General features: G+C 37.2%; 1 long non-coding RNA gene across 1 annotated transcript; it reads right to left on the bottom strand.

Moving 5' to 3' along the window:
- Positions 1–3,525: 3,525 nt before the first annotated feature.
- Positions 3,526–21,272, bottom strand: LOC139996572 (uncharacterized). Its single transcript, XR_011802297.1, has 3 exons — positions 21,103–21,272; positions 7,072–7,233; positions 3,526–6,747 (listed from the first exon to the last, which is right to left on the bottom strand). It is a non-coding gene; the product is annotated as an uncharacterized lncRNA (long non-coding RNA).
- Between the last annotated feature and the right edge of the window lie 400 nt (positions 21,273–21,672).

The raw sequence follows: 21,672 nt of genomic DNA, 5'->3' as shown, positions 1-21,672 counted from the left end.
GTGTGCCAGTAATGCTGATAGGTGCGGCGGGATCAGGGAAAAGTGTAATCATTGCTGAAAAGCTCGCATCCCTTCCGGATACCTATAATATTGCCAACGTGCCTCTTAATTATTATACTACATCCGGTAATCAAAATTCAATTAAATGAATACCAAAGGTAATAAGGGTCTAACTCGCATTTAACACATCCCGAGATAAATCGGTTTGTAGGTTACACTGCTCTTTAATGTTGTGATGACAATCTCCTGTACCTTAGACGCTTATTCCATTGAAAGACTTAACAGAACAGCTAGAGGGCGTAATGATACATTCTATTTCAGTATTTATTACAACGAGGCGGAGTAATACAAAACTACTTAATTAAAACTATTTTAATTAGATGTATTATAGTTCCTTTTCCCGCAAATTTTAAACACCTAACACGTTTCTTGCTTTCAAAATTACATCACCTTTTTACTGCAATATCTGCAATCTGTGTGTACTAAAATGATTTATGGAGACTGTAAAATCATACTGTATTGTTAACTCAATTTTGATCGAAATGTGCTGTAGACCTTTATTTCCCATTCATATTTATATACACTAGTAGTGAGTACATAATATTTTTTATCAACGCAGTTGTATCTCCGCCAGGAGATTATTCTGCAATGGTTATATAATGTTTCTAAGAACTATAATTTTATATTTTAATCAAATTGCACCATTACTATTACACACGATAGAAGTTCGTTTATCCGAATCCCGTTTATACGAACTAGTTTTTGTTTACGGTTCGTTATGCGAACTGGTAACTGAAACTTTATTATTCGAAATACACTTGAACACACTTTCCGTTATACGAACGCGTATCCGGAGTCGTACATATCCGTGTATTTTCTTTAAGCTGATATATAATTTAACATACTTTATGTCGGAATTATTAATCACTCTCAGATACCTGAACGTTAATTTCTATTATCGAAACTTAGCAGTAGTTTGTAGAGGTGGCAAGTGAGTTATTATATTACTCGAATTCGATTATCGGCTATTCGCAATATTTTGTCCTCTAACCAATTTGGATAAACAAACTTCTACCGTATTAGCTCAACTCTATTTGCAGACAAATTTTCAAACGGATGTTTCGCAATTATTATCTTTTCTTAATTCACAAACTGCCATCAGTATTAAAAAGATAGTATTAAAAAGATAAATATATATTTATATTGACCTAAAAGATTTTAATTTCAAATATTCTGTTTATATAAAACATAAAACCGTACTATAAAAAGATAAATGTCAAATAGAGATTATTTATTTACGCAAAACTTTGTTTCCGGGAAAATTGTTTTTAAGGTTAATATAACTATAATATAGGTTATATATGTTGCAATATGCTGCAATGCATGCATGGACATCTAGGTTTCATGTAACCTATATCAGTTTCAGTTTATCAGATTCTTTTCAATTTGTAGCATGATATCAATTACTATTCAATACAGTCCTACTTCCTACAGTACACTACAGTACACTACAGTACACTCAATTTCTATTATCAATAATAGGAAATATGTCGATCATAGAAAATAAATAATTAAAGACTAAGAGGAAACGAGTAAAAAGGTCGTTAATTGACAGAATCTGATTTTCTAATTCTGCGTTATTAAAGAGACTAGATCAAACGAACAGAGCCATTATAGAAATTATTTGCGTATGGGTGATTCTGCTTTTTAACATATATTGGGTAAAAATTGACCAAGGATTGAAAAACAAAATACAATGATGAGAATCTACCGTAAATTATATTTGGTATCGGTGCTGCCTTCTACACATTGAAACTTATATCGCAATTGTGCCTTACTTACCTACTTACCAACTGACAGTATTCTGATTCCTGCATCGGTATAAAATTACATATAATAACGATTCGCCGATACCGATCGATGTACTTTGAACATGTATCATGAAACCTAAGTGTCAATAGAATGCATCCAATGCATGTTTGTCTCGTAGGTGTCAACAAATGCCACAGTAAATTAATATTTCTATTCATGTCTACGTTTCATCTTGTTACAAAAAATCGATTCAAAAATAGAAAAAAAATGTGAGAATCTTTGTCGACCGTTGCATTCCCAAACTGTTGTTACAAAGAAAGAGAATCAAAGCAAAAGAAGCCTGTTAGTAAAGAGACGTTTAAACGTTTACACGTTCTTCAAATTCTTTCAACATTTGCTCGCAGACGTTCTCTTGTTTTCTATTCCAATGGAAAACAAAATACTCGCAAACGTGAAGTTTTTCGGGGCTTTTTCCTGGATAACATTATACAGATTGACCTCGGTCACATGACATCACTGCAGACAATCGTCTGTCAAAGTAGACAATGTTTTCATTACTTTTTTAATTTTTGCATTATATTGCGATGATTAGTTCATTAAACTTGTTCGGAAAATGAAGTTAGAACAGTTGAAAACTATGATTAATTTACGATGAATTTCACTAATACTTGTCAAGAAAATATTTAAAATAAATTTTCTTGGAAGCAAAGTTTTACGTGAAAACCATATTCTATATTTTGTGACTTATCTTTTCTTGTAGAACCGTTGTCTTCCAAATGTATCATTAATTGTAGGACATCCTATACATCTTAACTTAAATGATCCTTTAAGACTTTTTTAACAGATTCGTAGTAACTTTTCCGACAAAAAGAATTGGAAGAAATGAAGTTTTCTTTTTTTATATTTTCAGCATCAATATGCCGTTATATTTCAAAAGATATTCCAAAAGATATTCCAAAAGATATTTAATAATAGAAAATTCTTTTTACTACATTTTTTAACACGGGAGAGGGATTTGTCGTGGGATTTTAGACAAGCCTTTAATATAAACTATGGTTTCTGAAAAAAATATTTCTGTGGGATACATTTAGGTTATAAGATCTATACATATAATATCTCAACTCTTTATTTTCAAAATTGTTATTATTACTATTATTTACAAATATTTATTTACATTGTTCATTTACAGAATTATTGTTATAATTTGTAGTTTTATTTGCAAAATTATTATGATTTGCAAAATTTTATTTACAGTATTATAATTATAATCATAATTATTTACAAAAATCCCATTTAAAAATAGGACCTTAACAAATTTCAAACCCTGTCCTCACTGATATCACTAGTGTAGGCAAATTCTCTGGTGGCTGTATTTATCTATTTACAAGATATATGAACTCCCTCTACAATGTCTCAAAGGTTGGCAATTGATTGAAAGGACTTGAGACTGTATTTCCCAAAGCGAGGTTCGCGAGGTTGGCAACTATAGATTCCATCCGTACCGAATGTGTTAATAAAAGAGAAAAAAAGAAAGCTACATATTGTTTCTCGATTTCAAAATTTTATTCATTAGTGTTTCTTGATTGTTACATTTTCTATTTAGTTCTTTTTTACAACATAATTAAAAGTTTAATTACATATTCAAGAAATGTTACAACGAATAATGGAAAAGCATTTGGAGAAAAAGACTGGTAGAAATTATGGACCACCTGGTATGAAAAAGTTAATTTATTTCATCGATGATATGAATATGCCCGAAGTCGATACATATGGAACCGTTCAACCTCACACACTCATTAGACAGCATATTGACTACAATCACTGGTATATATAAATATTATTATAATATATTATATATATAATTATTTCATGTGGTATATAAAAATATTATGTATAATGTAAATATTACGGTAGAATTCTAAAGCTGAAAGTTCAATTTTCTTACTTTCTACTGGCAAAATATTATTTCGAATGACAAATTTAACTACATTAGGACTACATTTATCTGAATTCTATTTATTAGATGGACGTTTGGATCATTTTCCTTGTAAACTACTATCTCACGATAGAATCCATTCACTTCAGCTAATTCCTAATTTGAACAAGAAATCACAATGTAATGAAGAGAGCTAGTGAAATCCTATTACATAAACTCTAGTTTTGTGCAACTCAGATAAATGTAGTTCTACTGTAATAAATCTTCGGGGCGATTAGTATTCTTCACAAAACGAATGTTTTCATTGTTTCTTATTTTTATCTATAGAAAGTCTCGACATAAATAGAAAGGCAATCTCTGTTCATAAAAAGATGTAATTTAATTAGATTAACGGTCCTCGGTAAGAATCAAAGGCACCTTTCGACAAGAGAAAAACATATACAGGGTGTTTCGTTTATCTTGGATTTTTGCATACCTAGTTATTTCTATCTGTAAAAGAATTATACGAGGACAAAGTTAATCCGAACAACAAACATTATGGTTCTCCTTGATGATTCTCCTACTTGAAGATTATTTTTCTTCGAGTTTTCAATGTTTTGAACATTGTTTAGTAAGCAGGATTTTTTTAAATGGGATTACATATTTTTTTGTATTTCCATCAATGCGTTTTTTTATTATTTATAAAAAAAAGCAGTAATGAACATGGATCAGAAAAGAACTGGCATAAGAATATTTCAATTGTAATTTCGTAAGACTTAATATATATATGTTATTGTTATTGTTATCGTTGTTCATATCGTCGAATGTAATCAGAAAGATTTTCGCCATTGGTAATGATTATTGGTAATCAAAATAAGATTTCCGTCATCTAGAATGATTATCGATAACCAAAAAAGAATTCCTGTCATCAATATTGGTTACTCGTAACCAAAATCATTTTAGCAACGATTAATTCTTACATCACAATTTTTAAAAGCTGGCCTGTAATAGCTATCATCTCTGATTCTCATAGAAAGAACAACATTGGAATAAAAAGATGAATCATCGTGTTGGACCAGTTAATTTTGTCCTTACACAACTCTTTGGTTTGACAAGTTTAACTAACATATTAACATATTCAAAGTAAACGAAGCACTTACTACTTATTCGTTCATTTAAAAATACATGTTAAGGAGATCAATCAATTGAGATCTATCATTACCTTTAGTACTTTTTAAAATTCAATATCATACTATAGACTCTTAATTTCCATCTAAAGTTTTATTAAATTCTTTATTTCCTTGTTATGCGATATCTGTTAATGGCACATGTTTTCAGAGTTTTATAGTAGGTTAGCATAATCTCAGCTATCGTAAATTAATGTCGTAAAATAATAATTTGATGGAATTTTAGGTACGACAGGACGAAATTGACGTTAAAAGAAATTCAGAATACGCAATATGTATCCTGTATGAATCCTACTGCAGGAAGTTTTACAATCAATCCTCGTTTACAAAGGCATTTCGCTGTTTTTGCAGTTAGGTAAGCTGAAGTGAATTTAATTGCTGTAGAGAGTTACCTTAACTTGTGAGACAATATATTTATTCGCAGAAACATGGAAAATGTACCAGCATTATGTTTTCTATAATTAATATAACATACGTAGGTCATACAGGATGAGACACGTAAAGTGTGACAGCTGAATATTGTCGAAAATGAATTATGCCTTTCGCGTAATTGGATTTTTTCTACATGAAGTGATCAAGAACGTTTCAAGGTCATGTATATATATTATCATATTACATATGATACATATTCAGATAATATATATATATTTCCTAATTTCTATAACATTTTTTGCTGCTATTTCGCCAATGTCTGACCCAAAGGATTGCCAGATTGCGTTTAATGTGTCCTGAACCCCGCTGTACCTGCGATTTGTGTTGTTTTTTAATAATTAGCTGTGTGAGATTGCAGCTTCGCGTACCTTAATCATCTCTAACCATTATTATGCCATCTTTGTCAATGAAAGGACTTAACTTACTAGGATAATAATTTATTATTTCGACTTACGCTAGAGTTCTTTATCAATGTATCGAGTGTTCATTAGTAGAAGTGCTATTAGTTGTAGTAATGATTGCAACGAACGATGTACAGTATTTTCTCCGTCATTGATTCAAAATCGGAACTCCACGGCGATCAATTATCGTGTACAGAACTCGATGGTGGGTGAATGAAAAATTTCGAAAGTAACAGTTTTCTCCTGTATGTCCAATTCATGAACACTTGATCATTTTGGTTTCGCTCGTTCATTCGGAATCTGGTTATTTACGCATTCGATTCTACCTTCAATTTTGTTCAGTTTGTATGATACCAGTATTATCTCCTGGTCTCCATGCTCCTTGCTTCTTTCTGATATATAGCTCCATTTTCGATGTCTTCTTCCAAGTTCATGATGTATCTTTTTATTGTATCGGGTTTCTCTTCTTGAATAGAGATTCTTCTACTTACAGGTTTTGAATGTTTAATTGTTGTCGGAAGCGCATATGGTATGATTGTACACTTTCCGCGTTTGTTTGTCTACTCGTTCTAAGTTTCTCGCGGCAAATGGTTACTGTATTTGGGATTGAAACGTTCTGCCATCATGCAGCATATAAATGTTCGTAGTTTTCGATTGCAACGAAGCGGGTACTTCATTCCTTACTTTCAATTATTTTCTTGACAAGAAATAATTTTAGGGGCAGTGGGTTTTGGTAGCATCGGCTTTGGCGTACCTGATATTCTTTATGATGCTTTGTATACCAAGGTGGTCTCTTCCTTACCTGGTTTCGATGTGATCGTTGGCAGCCTCAACCAGTAGTTTGTCTGGGTTTACCGTAACATTCCTTCGAGTTTGACAAGGTAGTCCAACTTGCGGTACCGATACAAGTTTTACTGATATAACTTATTCTTTTTTCACATCGTCGGAGAATGTTTCTGTTCCGGGGGTTCTAGATGAGCGTCTACGAGATCCGTCTTCACTGAGCATAGATAGGTACAGAGCTTTACTGAGTTTTTCAATTTCATCTACGCGTTTCTTCTTCTCTGTAGCTAACATTTCCAATTAGTATTTCTTCCATTTTGTTAAAGTCTCGCATATTATGTAGGTACAACAACATCGTAACACAGCGAATTGAGCCCGGTTGAACTCGTCTGTCTTTTGTCGTCCGCCTAGTACTTGTTGCAACAAATTCGAGTCGGCTGAAGGTGTGGTCGTTGGTTAAGTCATTGTGATGTGAGAAAATTCGGGATCGAAACTAGGTCTTTGATTTCTATGGCGTATGAAAGCCAGTTTGTTATATTACCTGGGCTCGTAGAATACTCGTGTCCTCAACTGGGATGACCGTAGTCCTTCGGTTGCCAAGCGTCAGTAGAGTTGGTAGGAAGTTTCCCTGTTGAGAATGATGATTATCCTGGCAGCGATCGCCAAATTTGTCACGTCGAAGACAGAAGAAGCTTCCTGCAAACTTAAATTCTCAATTCGGTGATAAAAACCGTCCTTAATTCTTGTGCAAAGCATGTCGAAAATGCAACATCTCAATTTTTAAACACAAAACTTCAGGTTCAACAAAATCAATTTACAAAGTTCCGTCCACTTCGGAACAGAAACATTATTCGAGGATTCGGAAGACGAGTCAGTTATGTCAGCAAAACTTGTACCGGTACAGCAACATATAACTAGACTGTCTAGTCAGATTCGAAGGAGTGTTATGGGAAATCCAGGCAAACTATCAGCAAAAACTGCCAATGAACAAATCGAAACCCGGGGAGGAAAAGACGACGTTGCTATAGAAGACTTCGTAAAGAACGTCAGGTACGCTAGAAGTCAGTGCTACCAAAAACCACTACCTTTAAAATTATTTTTTGTCAAGAAAATAACTAAAAGAAAGGAGAGATATACCCGCTTCGTTGAAATTAAACACTACGAACATTTATATGCCGCACAAAGGCAGAACGTTTCAATCCCAAATACAGTAACCAGTTTCCGCGACAAACTTAGAACGAGTAGACAAGCAAACGCGGGAAGAGTACAATCACACCATATGCGCTTCCGACAACAATTAAAGGAACTAATCGATGCCATTCGAAACAAACATTCAGAACCTGTAAACAGAAGAATCGCTATAGAAGAAGAGAAAACCGACGCAATAGAACATATATCATGAACCTGAAAGAAGACATCGGAAATGGAACTATATACCAGAAAGAAACAAGGAACACGGAGACCAGCGATAATACTGGTATCATGCAAACCGAACGAAATTGAAAAAAGAATCGAGCACGTAAATAACCAACCTACGAATGAACGAGCGAAACTAAAATATACCAAGTGTTCATTAATCGGACATACAGGCGAGAACTGTTAGTTTCGAAATTTTTCATTTACCCACCAAGGAAAGGTCTCTAGTGAACCGAACAACAGAGATCCCAGAAGCAACATGTCTAGGGTCAATTGCTTCATCTAGACGAGATTACATTACAATTCCAGAACACCGATCATCAGATAGGACCAGATCAGACTCCGACATTGTAGCGACACTCGACAGCAAACCTTCCAATGCTGTTTCTATGCTGTGGAGAGTGGGGGGAGTGAGGAGTGGGAGAGGGCGAATGGGTAGGGGGAGTGGGGGTGTCCTGTAAAATTATCTATAATATTTACAATGTTTATATATGTCGGAGATGAAAGGACACCAGGCCCCCCGTTGGAATTACTTGGAAAACCCCAATACTGTAGCCTTTACAAAATAACCCAAGCACAATTGTTCGAGACTTGAGATAATGAGCTTAGGCTCGAGGCGATAACTAGTTGTCGAACGTAGCCGCGGTCACGGGATGAACGTTCCACCTATCAGAGATATAGAAGAGATAGAATTGCATAGCTCTCCTTTAAAGAATTAGCCGTACCGACACTTAACAATAAACATTCCAACGGCCCCATGGCTCGCCACACACAGACCCCATTTCTCAGGCAAGATGATCGCCAGATGCATCATTCTCAGTATATGTTCAGTTAGCCTGAGGACCCGCTACAAATTTTAGGATTTAGTTAACCAAGGTCCTTCAAATTGACAAACAGTCTTTATTCTATCAGCCCATAAATCCGTCACTTATTGCGGGAAGATACGGGAGATCTGCTTTCCTCACGTACGACGCTTCCCGCTACGAACTCTCTCTCAAGGGCGGCTAGCATCCTTTTCTAACTACCAACATAGAAATTAACCAATAAACAGCAACGTCCATTTCCCTCACCCTCCGAGCGGAGGCTTTCCTCGACGAATCCGATGATTTCGTGCACTTAGGCACACCCCATCGTAGTTTTCCTATGCAGCGTCATCGTGACGGAAAGTCATTCCCTTTCTTGCAGTCTCATTAGTCAGTTACCTAGTGTTCGTACGATCGGTGAATAATCCCCGTCTCAATAAAGAGTTAGTCAAGCGATCCTTGTATCGCGAGGAGTATGTCGAGTCTGATACTTTGCTCCCGATTTTGGAGCAAAGTATATCTGTTATCCCGTTGACCGTGGATTCGTCATAAGGAAACCTAAGGTCATTGTCATTAGCGTCTAGTTATATATATATAAGCACCGCTCTACTTAAATCCAATTATAAATTGTAACGCCAAAAAATTGTAAAAACTTCGACACATAAAATATTGCATGGCTACGTCGTACCGTCACGTATCGGTACTTTTGCCTAAACCACCTCACAACCGAAATTCTTTGTTTATTGCGAATAACATACACATGTGATACTCATCTTCTTGGGCAATAAACGTTATGAAAAAAAGAAACAGTCGACCGTGAACCTCCGAACCAGACGGACCTCCAAGCCAAAAAAGGTTCATCAGGCCCAGGTCCGAACAGTGCACGCATCAAACCAGACAATCTTTCACCGAAAGAGCATAAAAAAAAAAAAAAGAAAGTGACAAAAGTGAAAAATATAGCAGGGACACCATCGCTATAAATAAATAAAAAAATAGGTGACACCGATAATGAAGCTGAAGGCAAAAAAATGGAACCCACCATAAACAACAAAAGAAGCCATTAAACGAAAAATAATCACGCAAAAAACGACCAAAGAAATGGTACTTGGATGCATGACCGTCTGGGAACTCCGTGTGATGCTGGCTTTGTTTTATTTACCCAATCTCTTTTACTTTCCTTGACAAACAATTTTTAGTAATCTGTAACCTAAGTATCGAGAAGGAGAAATGTTTTGGTATTACACAACTATTACCTCACATTCTATCAATCTCATTTTTGTACACGCTTTTATTTCTTTAAAAATTCTATTTTTTTGAATATCAGAGACAAGTAAGAAAACCGTTCTAAACGCAATCGTTCCGCTCAAATTGTGTTGCTGAAGGCAGTGAATCGAAACCTCCCATAAATAGAACAATCTAAGGGAAAAATATTACTACAAAAATCGACCGAGAAATTTCCTAGCATCACAAAGCTCCTAAGGACTAAACGGTTAGAGGGCAACCAGGAAAGCACAGATGAAGAAGAGCACTCCTCCCAGGACGAAAAGGCTGGTAAAAGCGAAAACATGAAGCCTATAAAAACCGCCTCACTCTTCACTATCCGAACAAAAAACAGATTCGACATATTGCAGTGCCAACAACCCAGCAAATCACGATAACAACCGGGATCAACAAAAGATGCCACAACGCCAAGTTCAACCTTGGGACTAATAAAAAAAGAAAGAATGAGGTACTACGCGGCAAAACGAGAAAATACACACCCACCTCACCACCGAAGCAATCAACGCCACAAGCGCGGCAAGTTCCATCGAACAACCCAAAAGGCCCACCCCCACCAGCAACTCCCCACAGTAACACTATCAAATAAAAATAATAAAAGAATCCACAAGACCAAACTCTACTTTAAAATTGATAAGGAAATATGCGGGCCAGCGGGTATATGGCCTTTCAGGACGACAAGTCACGAGTCCTAGAGAGAATAATAATAAAGCAACGTACGTCCCAGGTGCAGTCCAGCGAAATGGACAACGCAGGGGCCCATATCACCAGCAACATGGATACGGAAAACCAGACATATCCCAGATAGACCACCAGTTTCTCTAAGGAAGAAAATCACTTACACCACAACCCCCTCAACTGGAGACAAACCGCGCCCAATATACATCAGCCACCAAGATTCAAAGAACGCAGTAAAACTCGTTGAGAAAAGTCTATACACAAAATTTTCCACATTAAACGAATATACGCAGATAAACATGTACTATTCCGACAATATATGCCAGACATTAACAAAGCGAAAGAAATCCTAATTGCAGTTAAGACAGCCTTTTGCGCATATACACCCAAATCAGAGAAGTACCACACGGTTTTATTAGAGGGTCTAAACAATAGCTTCTCCGGGACAAAAATAGTTGCAGAGTTACACGCACAACAGGTGTCCGACGTCCAATTCGCCAAAGATTGGCGCTTCTCAACAAAAAGATCGATAGAGAACAATGTATTGCTCCTAATTCACATAATCCAAGTATCCTCACAAATCAATATTAGTAACCTACTAAGAATGAACCGTTTAAATTACTTTAAGGTAAAACGGGAAAAAATCAAAAAAAGGGACATAATGCAATATCAAAAATGTAAACTGTATGGAGCCGGACGGACCAAGCGAGTGCAAAGTCAAAAAATAAGACGCGGTAAAAAAGACAGAGTGCACTGCGTGAACTGTACGAACTACGGATATGCTGCTTTGTATAAAGAATGCATAAAACTCGTTGAACTTTGCAAAAAACTCCGCAAAAATATGAACAAATGCAAAGAATCAACAACAAACGCATTGCTCAAAGAAGCTGCAAATTTATCCCGTTAAAGTTTTCAGACGTCCTAGGAAAATCAATAACCCGAAATCAAGTCTCCGAAAACTAATCACAACAAAATATACTGTTTAGACGCAAAGCACTAGTTAAACCGATCATAACCTACGGCTGTCCAATCTGGTGTAACTTACCAGCTTCGTTAAGCGAAAGAGTTCTATAGCAGCAGTCGATAACAAAGAACTTTCCAACGGTTTCGTCGGTAAGGGTTTACTAATAAAGTAAATAATCGTGACGTAACGGTTTCCGTAGACCGTTTCAACCTGCGTTTATTGTACCGGACGACATAGAGGAAAAAGTCGCTGAAACTCGTAACGTACTGATTCGGCCATGTCAAATACCAATAATCAACGCACAGAAGAAAACGCCAGAGATAGGTACGATACGTGCTCTGGGAGAAGAGTCCGTTTTCCCAATTGGTATCAGGCAGGTTTCCGTTAAGAGTCAGACACAAGACGTATCGGGAAAATTTTTAAATAGCGACGACCGGAAAAATAGTGTACATAATTTTATAAATACGACTTAATTATAACGTTATCACTGGTGGGGGGGGGGGTGATGTGGCGACACATGAGTCATAGGACGAAGCGAAGCGAGAGCGACTCATGTTGTTCTGCCTCGGAACATTGATACCGCCTAGACCTACGTAAGATAAACAAACTCCGGGCAAAACAATGTTGCCGCAACGTGCAACCGTCGTTGTAAGACGAATTTGAATCTTCCGACTCCCTTCCGTACAATATAAGCATTATTATTATCGAGCTATTATCGAGCTATTATTCGAGTTATCGAGTTATCCGTGAGCGATCTACTCTATCTGCGTGAATACGCCGTACGAACGTCTATCGATGGTATTGATTATACTCAGACTTAAATTATTTATTCAAAATAAACTTGACGGTTGCAGCAGCAATCTTTCTCGTATTTGAGATACCGATCCACACCTCATTCGCCGCAATAGTATACCACCGTTGAAAGACTGTTTAGCATAGACCGATGAAACATAGGCAAGGTCGCAACGAAGCGTAAACGCTAGCAGGCCTAACAGCCAGCAAAATTCCTACGGTTCTTCGGCCAAATACTTGGAATGCTTAGGAGACCATGGTCGCGCACGCCTAACGAACGCGTGCGTAGTGGGGATATTGAGAGGCGACAAAAAGAAACGAAATGGATTAGGAGATAAGTTGAGTCGTGACTGAGAAGCGTGATTGATCAGTCGCAAGAGAATCATGAATAAATTTTACGCATAAGTCGAGTTAATGTAACGAAATCGTTAAGCGAGTTAATAAATACATTGTTAAAGAAAATGCCGAGTATTAATTTGGCATCATACACGTCCTGCTAACCACATCAGTTCGTATATTGGAAAGAGAATGTATCAGGGCTTGTCTGAGTACACATAGATCCGAACATAGTGAATTTAAAAAATACGTTAAAAATACAAAAATCTATCATTTAGCCAACATACACCGCATTCACTGTGACATCCTAGAACTGACAAGAAATGACTTGCCTAAAGCTGCAAACGTAAAAGAAAATAGCTTAATTTTCAGTTGTCTATTTCCAAACGAATTACACCAAAAAAATACACTCAGGACAGGCTAAATGTACAGTCCGTAGATGCTAGGTGGAGATACAATATGGCTCTTCCGCAAAAAAACACAAAAGACAAACACAGAAAAAACATAGAAAAGTATTATTGGATACAGAAATCAAAAAGGAAAGGAGAACCACGAAACGTCACCAGCGTTCAATCTCTCCACTTGTAAAATAAATGTAAATATTGTAACATATTTAAACAACATTCTTTCTCCATCCCTTCCCTACCCTGTCCACTTCTGCATCTTTTCGCAAACAGTCAACCTCACAAAAACTAAAAATAAACTACCGACTTGTTCAGTTTTATCACCAAACTCTCGGGGCAAAAGAAGAAAAGAGGCCAGTATTGTATAAAAGTACCGCTTATGAGCAACTAATACAATCAATTACCGTAATGTAAAAAACACGCAAATCCTATTTCAAATATTTTATAAGTACGTCATGCCGTCACGTTTAACGATACTTTTGCCAGAGCCACTTCTCAACAGAAATTCTTTGTTTATCGAGTATGTAACATACGTAATCTGTATTTTCTTGGGTCATAAACGTTATAATTAAAAATTAAAGAAGAACTCGTTCTCGTCCGATAACGAAAGTTAAGATGAAGAAAGTACTTAAATGGGTGACCGCTTGAGAACTACGTGGTGTTGACATTTTTATTTTTCCAATCTTTTTTACTTTCCTAATAATTTATTTATAATGATCTATAATCTAAACATGGAGAAATAGAAATGGTTTAGTATTACGCGACTAATACCATATACCACTCATTTTTGCACACATTTATATTTTTTCAAATATTCGTTTTTTGTACAATAAAAGCAAATAAGAAAATCACTTATTTCAGCTAGCGCTTGTACCGCGCTGAATGGACTCGTTCTCGTTTGAAGGCAGTTTAAGAGATGGCATAGAGTTTGGTTCTTTTGATGTGAAAATTTGATTGTTTTGTGGGACATGCTAGCAGAATCCTCCTCTCTGTTAGGTTGACATTGCTGTGGATATTTAGGTCGCAGTTCTTTTCGAGCTGATTTTGTAATTTTTTCTAGTTTGTTTCTTTGTACCTGTACTTGGGTCCGTCACTCTGTATTTCTAGGGTTAGGAAGTCAAATTTATTTTTGTTTATCTGGAATACGAGAGCGTTATAGTCGCAATCGTAGTCTATGGTTTTGAGCGTGTTATTTGCCCGTAAATTAAGAAATTATAATTGTGTGTCTCTAACGCATATGGCTAGGTATGAGCCTCCTTTTGGGCAAGAGTCAATCCTTTCTTCATGCGTTTTTAATGGTTGTTTTAGTTCGTTTAATTGTGTTTGTTGTTCATTCAGGGCTTTGAATATGCTTTTTCTAAAGTCTTCGATAAGTTTATTACGTTCAGCTGGGGTATGGTTTTCGTATACTTGGTTTCCGCTTATTCATTGTCTTAGGATGTCTGAGAACTATAACTATGGGATGAATTTACGGCTTATTTGAGGAATGCGTTTGTTTTTATTCTTTGCATTTGTTGATATTTTCGCAAAGTATTTTGCCAAGTTCAACGAGCTTTAGACATCCTTTGTACAAAGCAGGATATCCGTAGTTTTTACAGTTCATGCAGTGCACTTTATCTTTGTTTACTGCGTCATCTATTTTCATTTTGCAGACGCTTGGTCCGTCCAGCTCCATACAGTTTTCATTTTTGATACTGCCTCATTTCACTTTTTCTGAATCTTCCCATTTTACCATAATTAAAAGTAATTTAGACGGTACATTCTTAGTAGGTTACTAATATTGCTTTGTGGGGATACTTGGATTATGTAAATTACGAGCAATATATTGTTCTCTATTCATCTTTTTGTTGAGAAACTTTTGTCAATTGGACGTCCGATATCTGTAGTGCTTGCAACTCTGCGACTATCCGTGTCTCGCAGAAGCTATTGCTTAGAACCATTAGAGAGATCGTGTGGTACTTCTCCGATTTGGGTATATATGCGTAAAAGGCTATCTTAACTACATTTACGACTTCTTTAGTTTTGTTAAAGTCTGCTGTACTTTGTAGGAATAGAACGTGTTTATCTGCGTATATTCGTTTAATATGGAATGATTTTGTGTTTAGAATGTCTCGTTGAGTTTTACTGTCTACTTCGAGACCTGGTGGCTGATGTATATCGGGCGTGGTTTGTCTCCATTTGAGGGGGATGTGGTGTCAGTGATTTTCTTTCTAGAGACTAGTGACCTGTCCGGCTTGTGTCCGACTTCTCGGTAGCGTTGTCGCTGGAGATGGTCCCCTTGCGTTGTCCATTTCGCTGGGATACGCCTGGTTCGTTGAGGGTTTCGTTGATGATGGTATACCACCTCTCGGTCCATTCATTATTTTCTTATGGACTTGTGACTTCCCGTCATGAGAGGCCGTATGCCTACTTGCTTTATTTCCTATGTTTTCCTTCTCTTTTCTTATTATTCTGGATTCTTTTATTGTTATTATTTAACGGTGTTGATGTGTCCGAGATAGGCTGGACTCTAGTGATTGCAATACGCTAAACCTATTTTTCGTTCGTATTGCTGATAATGAGGAGCTATCTGTGAATTTATGGTTTCGCTTTTTTTCTTGATTGTTTTTATAGTGAGTCTTATTTATCACTTTTCCTTATTGAATATTACTGTATAAATTGGTAAACTCACTAACAAGTCTTATTTTCTTGACGTATACGACCATAGCTTATTAACACTTAGCGAACCGCGTGCACCAGAGAGAGGTATACGCTTCTTTGTCCACCGTACCCGCGCAAGCCAACCTATAGGCTGTCCACCGTGCATTTTTGCAAGTAACAAGGACTAATAATCACTAATACTTGAAAAACAAAGATGTCTAAAAATGATTTATGTGGTCAATTATATTTTACGGTAATGATTTTTTTTTTACGATTTTACATATTGTTTATAAAAAACACCAAATTAAAAGTATGTATTAAAAGTATAAAAAAGATATAGGTAAAATTAAAAACATTAAACATGACTAAAGATAAATGACACGACTTGAACGTAAAGTTAAAAATTCATTATGCATTTTAATATTTTTTTATAATGTCGTATCGTTCGACTATAATTTTATTTAATCATAACTGATAGTGTAACTTTTAAATTAATTTTATGACCACTAAATTGGTGTATTTTATTACAATATTGTACTTTATAAAAGCAGAAATAGAGTGGCAATTAATTGGGGACAATTCCAAGTGAAGAATACCTGATAATAACAACAACAACAACAAAAGAGAAAGCGTTGCTAAAGTCAAAAACGGAGATCACTCCGTTCGATCACTCAGCGATGTTCTTCACAGAGGGGAGATCTGCCCGTTCGATTGATTAAGTGTTAAGAAAAGTAAAAAAAGCCAACACCACACGGAGTTCCCCAGCGGCACCCATCTAAGTACTATCCGTGCCCAGTGCAGCTTGACTTTCGTAATCGGACGAGAACGAATACTTTTTTTTTCATAACGTTTATAGACCCAGAATCATTATTACATCAAATTTGAGTCAAGTGTCAAGAAGAAATGGAAGGAGGTGTCAAGTAAGTGGAAGGACGGAAACTGTGGGTGTGGGATCCCTGGTTGGGGGTGGAATATGACGACTTCTTGATTAACCTGAAAGGGAATGAATTAGCGAGGCACGATCCTTGCCCTGGGTGTGCGCTGGTGAATGGGGTCATGCAGGAAAACTTACACCTTCTGATATTCATCAGTTCCGAGTATCACGACAGTATTTATATGAGAGGGTGTGCGCTGTACAGATAAGGACGCCGCCCGTGACCTGGTGACTCCGACTCGAGCAACGATGCAGGTGTTACAGAAGAGTGAAGGGGGTAAGATTCGGCGGGTGGCCAAGACGGAAAACTCCGTTAATGGGAAGATGAACTACTTGAGCGAGGTACTGGAACGTGGCTTGCACGGTAGCCGATTAAGCACCCTGTTTGCGGGGGAGGCAGGCAGTGAACAGATAGATTATGACCTCATCATCGAACCCGCTACACTTGGAAAGTACCTCTGGACAAAGGTGGATTCGACCAGCACCAGAGCAAAGCGGTCATCGCCGTTACGCTATACGCTGTAGGTCGTCATTTGCTTAAGTTCGTGCCCCAGATTAGACCAATGTGGGAGGCACTGTGGGACAGCTTGTTAGTTTATGCTGAGGACGTGAGGGCGGAGGAGTGGATTAGTGAGTGGAACGGATCACCTAGCGCGTGGCGTTGGACGGCGGGACTGGATACGATCCTCAACGTTACATCATTCGTGCCATCTGGCAGATATCTATGACTCGGTTGGGACGTGAGGCGAGTGAGCTTTCCAACTTTTATGCGCAGGGGGACGACGACATTTTCAGTCACCCGGACCTGACAGCGTTGGCTGAAGTAATCGGATTTGTTATTCCATGTTATCGAATAGACAAAATATATAAGAAAACGTACAAGTATGTATGAGGATAAATGGTATTCAAATATATAAAATTCTTCCTGGCTTCGTTTCCCAGATAATGGATTGTGAAGTTCCATCATGTCGGTACGCGTATACTTAAAAAGTAGCGAGTCAAGTGGCCGAAACTTCATAACTGATTTTCTGGAAGACCAAGTCTTGTGTCAAAAATTGTCACTTCATCCTCGACTTACTTTTGTATACGGAATCAGCCCCTTTCGACTTGCACCTTCATAATACTCTAACTTCCTAGTTTACTTCAATTTTACAACTGTAACGGCACTCGACAGTAAATTTTCCAACGATTTCTATCCGAATATTCTTGACACAAAGACCCTGTTCTTTGGATAAGATGATTGGCAGATGTCGATACATCTTCACAGTATATTTTCAGCTAGCCTAAAGACCCGCTATAAATCCTAGGATTTGTTTAGCTAATGTTCTTCAAACGAACAAACAGTTTTTGTCTTAATAGTCCCTAAATCTATCACCTGCTACGGGAAGATACGGGAAATCTGCTCTTCTCACATACGATGCTTCTCGCCAGCAACTGCCTCTCAAGGGCGGCTAGCATCCTTCTTCAACCACCAACCTAGAAATCAACCAATCAACACCAATTTCTCTCACCTTCCTAACAAAAATTTTCCTCGACGAATCCGATGATCTAGTATCCCTAGACAGTCGTTAGAAGTCAGTCGCGAGTCGATAGTCAATAGTTGGTAGTTAGCAGCGATAGCTGACCAGAGTTCCGCAACACATCTCGAGCAATCATCATCCGAACTTGTATCGCGCATCGTACGCATTGCCTAGAAGTCGAACTTGTAATCGCGAACCATCAATAATAATCGCGAGTTCTACGCAAAGTCTAATATCTAGAGTATTCGTTAATAAATATATACTGTTAATTATATGCAAATGTTACTTCCGCACCTATCACGACCTACCCACCTCAAAACCATTTAGTTTCACTGGATTGCGTATAACTACCAACAGCAAAATACTAACGTTCACGGACGACACGACTGTACTAGTCAGGTGATACTGTGGAACGGCTTTCTTGGTCTGAATTATAGTAACGCGGAAAAATCACCGACATACAGACAATGTCGGCGATAAAGCGCAAATGCCGACAAGAAGAAAGGGTCGGAAAATTTGAATAGGGCTTAGCGGCACTCGACAACAAAACTTTCCAACGGTATCACCGGAGCTCTAGTGCCGACAGGCCTAATGAGCTATAGATATCCGTATGATCCTTCCGCCGAATATTTGGGAGAAGGCGTACGTGGCAACAGTATCGCGGATGCCTAACGAACGCGTGCGTAGTAGGGATAGTGAGGGACGACAAAAAGAAACGAATCGGATAAAGAAAACAGTTGAGTTGTAACCGAGATGTGAGAATCGTCCGTTGGAATCGAAAGTTGTACGTAAAGAGTCGATATCGAGAATTGTTAAAAAATATACTGTTAAATACCACCGAGTATTTGTTTGGCACCCTACACGTCCTACACCAAAATCACATCAGGGCTGACGGCCATTAATGTATTTCAGCAACGCGGTTGTTGATCCTCAGTTAGCCACCGAAGAATCAAGAGTCGTCAATCGAGAGTCGTTATATCACACTCCGTCCTAACATTCTTAACCGTCGCTCTGTTGAATTCACATAATAAACTCTGCCACGATATCTAAAGTCTGAATTTTTCTTACCTTGCTCGTGAAACCTCTAAACCTAAGCGAAATGATTCGAACGACGCGAGGAAATGATCAGTGATTTCTTAATTTGACTACTTTCCGTGCCTTCGACGTAAAACAAACACTCTAATTGTCTCAGTCATATTACTACCAGAGCGTATCAGAAAAATAGAAAAATGACTACAAGATAAAAGCAAACCCCAGTCAATTTAACCACATTATATTGTCCAGCTAAATGATATGCATCAAACACAAACAAAGCATGTTAAATACTACGACTCCACTTAGATTCTACTATACTAAATCAATTATAGACAAAATACGGATAAAAAGAAGACAGATGTACTGGCTAACTACTCAAAACTTTAAATTCAGCATGAAAAATAAACTAACAATTTACAAAACGATAATAAAACCAATTTGGACGTACGGAATACTACTATGGGGGACAGCAGTAATGAGTCAGGTAAATAAACCAGAGTCGTTTCTCAAAGATACTCAGAACAGTAGTCAACGCCCCATGGTATATCAGAAACGAGGATACACGCAAAGACCTAAAAATAGCAACAGACGAAGACGAAATCGATAGGTACGCAAAAAAGAAAAAGAAACAAGGAAATAACGGCAATATAGCCAAATTAGGTGACTGCTGACACGAGCGAACCTCGTATAAAAAGGAAACTGAAAGGAAAACATTCCACTGACCTCAATAAAAAAATAAAATAAGCAAACTGGAAGATGGTATCCTGCCTGATGGGAGTAACCACCAATATGTTACCAAAAAACGAAGTTAGAAAATTTACCAAATGCCCAGCTGGACAAATTGTAAAAGTACAAATTAAATAAAAAAAGAAATGGATTGCGTGTTTGCCCACAAAGGAGTAACCAAAGTGATGAAAACTTTGAACGATACTTGTTACTCGCGAATACCCATGCTTAACCCTGCTGCGGTTTTCCATTCAACTAAATTATTCGGTAAGAGTTTGAAGAAGAAAGTTACCTTTGCATACAACGATTCGTTTTTGCTTAGTTTATCTTCCAACTAAAGTACCGGGGAATAACTTTGATCGCAAAGAACCGATACATTCTATTATCGCCAACAAAATTTTGGCATTAGTGAATTTTTACGAACTCTTATTTCCTCGTTGATATGTTCCGATGTATTTATGTATTTATAACACTCTCTGCTATTTCTTTTGCAGCTTTCCTACGCGGGTTATATTACCGTCTTATAATATAATTTTGTATCAGTGCTTTTCCTAAATTTTCTATGATCGCACGTCTTTTTGACAAATACGTCGGTTTCAACAGTCGGATAAAATTTTGTCTATACGTTTAAAGGATACAGAAGTTCTTAGAGAAAGAAAGGAGAGCAGTAAGAACAAAGCGACCCGAATACCGCAGCAGGATTAAGAAGAACATGAATTTAAATTGTAAATATTTTGGATTCTTGCATCCTGATATTAACCTTCTGCTTAATCTATTTTCATTGTTAAGAAACATTTTAAACGCTATTTACAATACAAAGATAAAATACTTTATTTAAGTATACCACATTGTGAAAATAAAGATAGTTTATTTTTTACTACATATTTAAAGTATTTTATTCGTATTGTAGACCAACAACTACTTAAAATAGTATTTAAAATATTTTTCCTATAAATTTGACCCAGGGCTGCTCAAGCACAGTTAACATATTCGCAAAGAAAATTCAAAAATAAAATAACCATTAATTATATAAATATCTAACTCACCGGTTTCACGACTCACGAAACGATTTCATTTGCTCGGGCGCTTGAAGAGCGGTTCTTTAATCCACGTTTAGCGATTCAAAAACATGGAAGCTGACTCTCTGTTACATGTTCACGATTGAACTACTCGAACGCGACTGTCGATACCGTTATTATACTCGAGCGAGCCCAACACGCATCGAGTTAAACAAGGCCCTAACCGGGGGATCTCAACGCTGATTGGTTTTCAAGAAAATCGTCAAACGACATATTCGCCCGCAAGATGGCGCTTACTGCGTGAATACGCTCCAAGTGCGTGGAATCCTTCGCGGGAAGAGCGTGAACGATACGTGGATGAATGCGAGGCTTCGATCATATTGGCTAAGGGTGGCGCTCGACCGCTCGGACCGTTAAAATCTGTCAATTATCCTTACAAGAAACTCACAGCATAGGAAATTATAAATACTGCTACGAATGCTGAAGAGAATCGTTTTAGTTATTGAAATACCATTCTAAAATAGCGCCTTAATTGCGAAAGCGAGCTATAACGAGCAACGAGATAAAAGCTACATATTAACAAAAATAAACAATCTA

This window comes from Bombus fervidus, chromosome 18 (assembly GCF_041682495.2).
Source record: "Bombus fervidus isolate BK054 chromosome 18, iyBomFerv1, whole genome shotgun sequence".
NCBI lineage: Eukaryota > Metazoa > Arthropoda > Insecta > Hymenoptera > Apidae > Bombus > Bombus fervidus.
The sequence above is the reverse complement of the archived record's forward strand: the minus strand, read 5'-3'. Positions and strand labels throughout refer to the sequence as shown.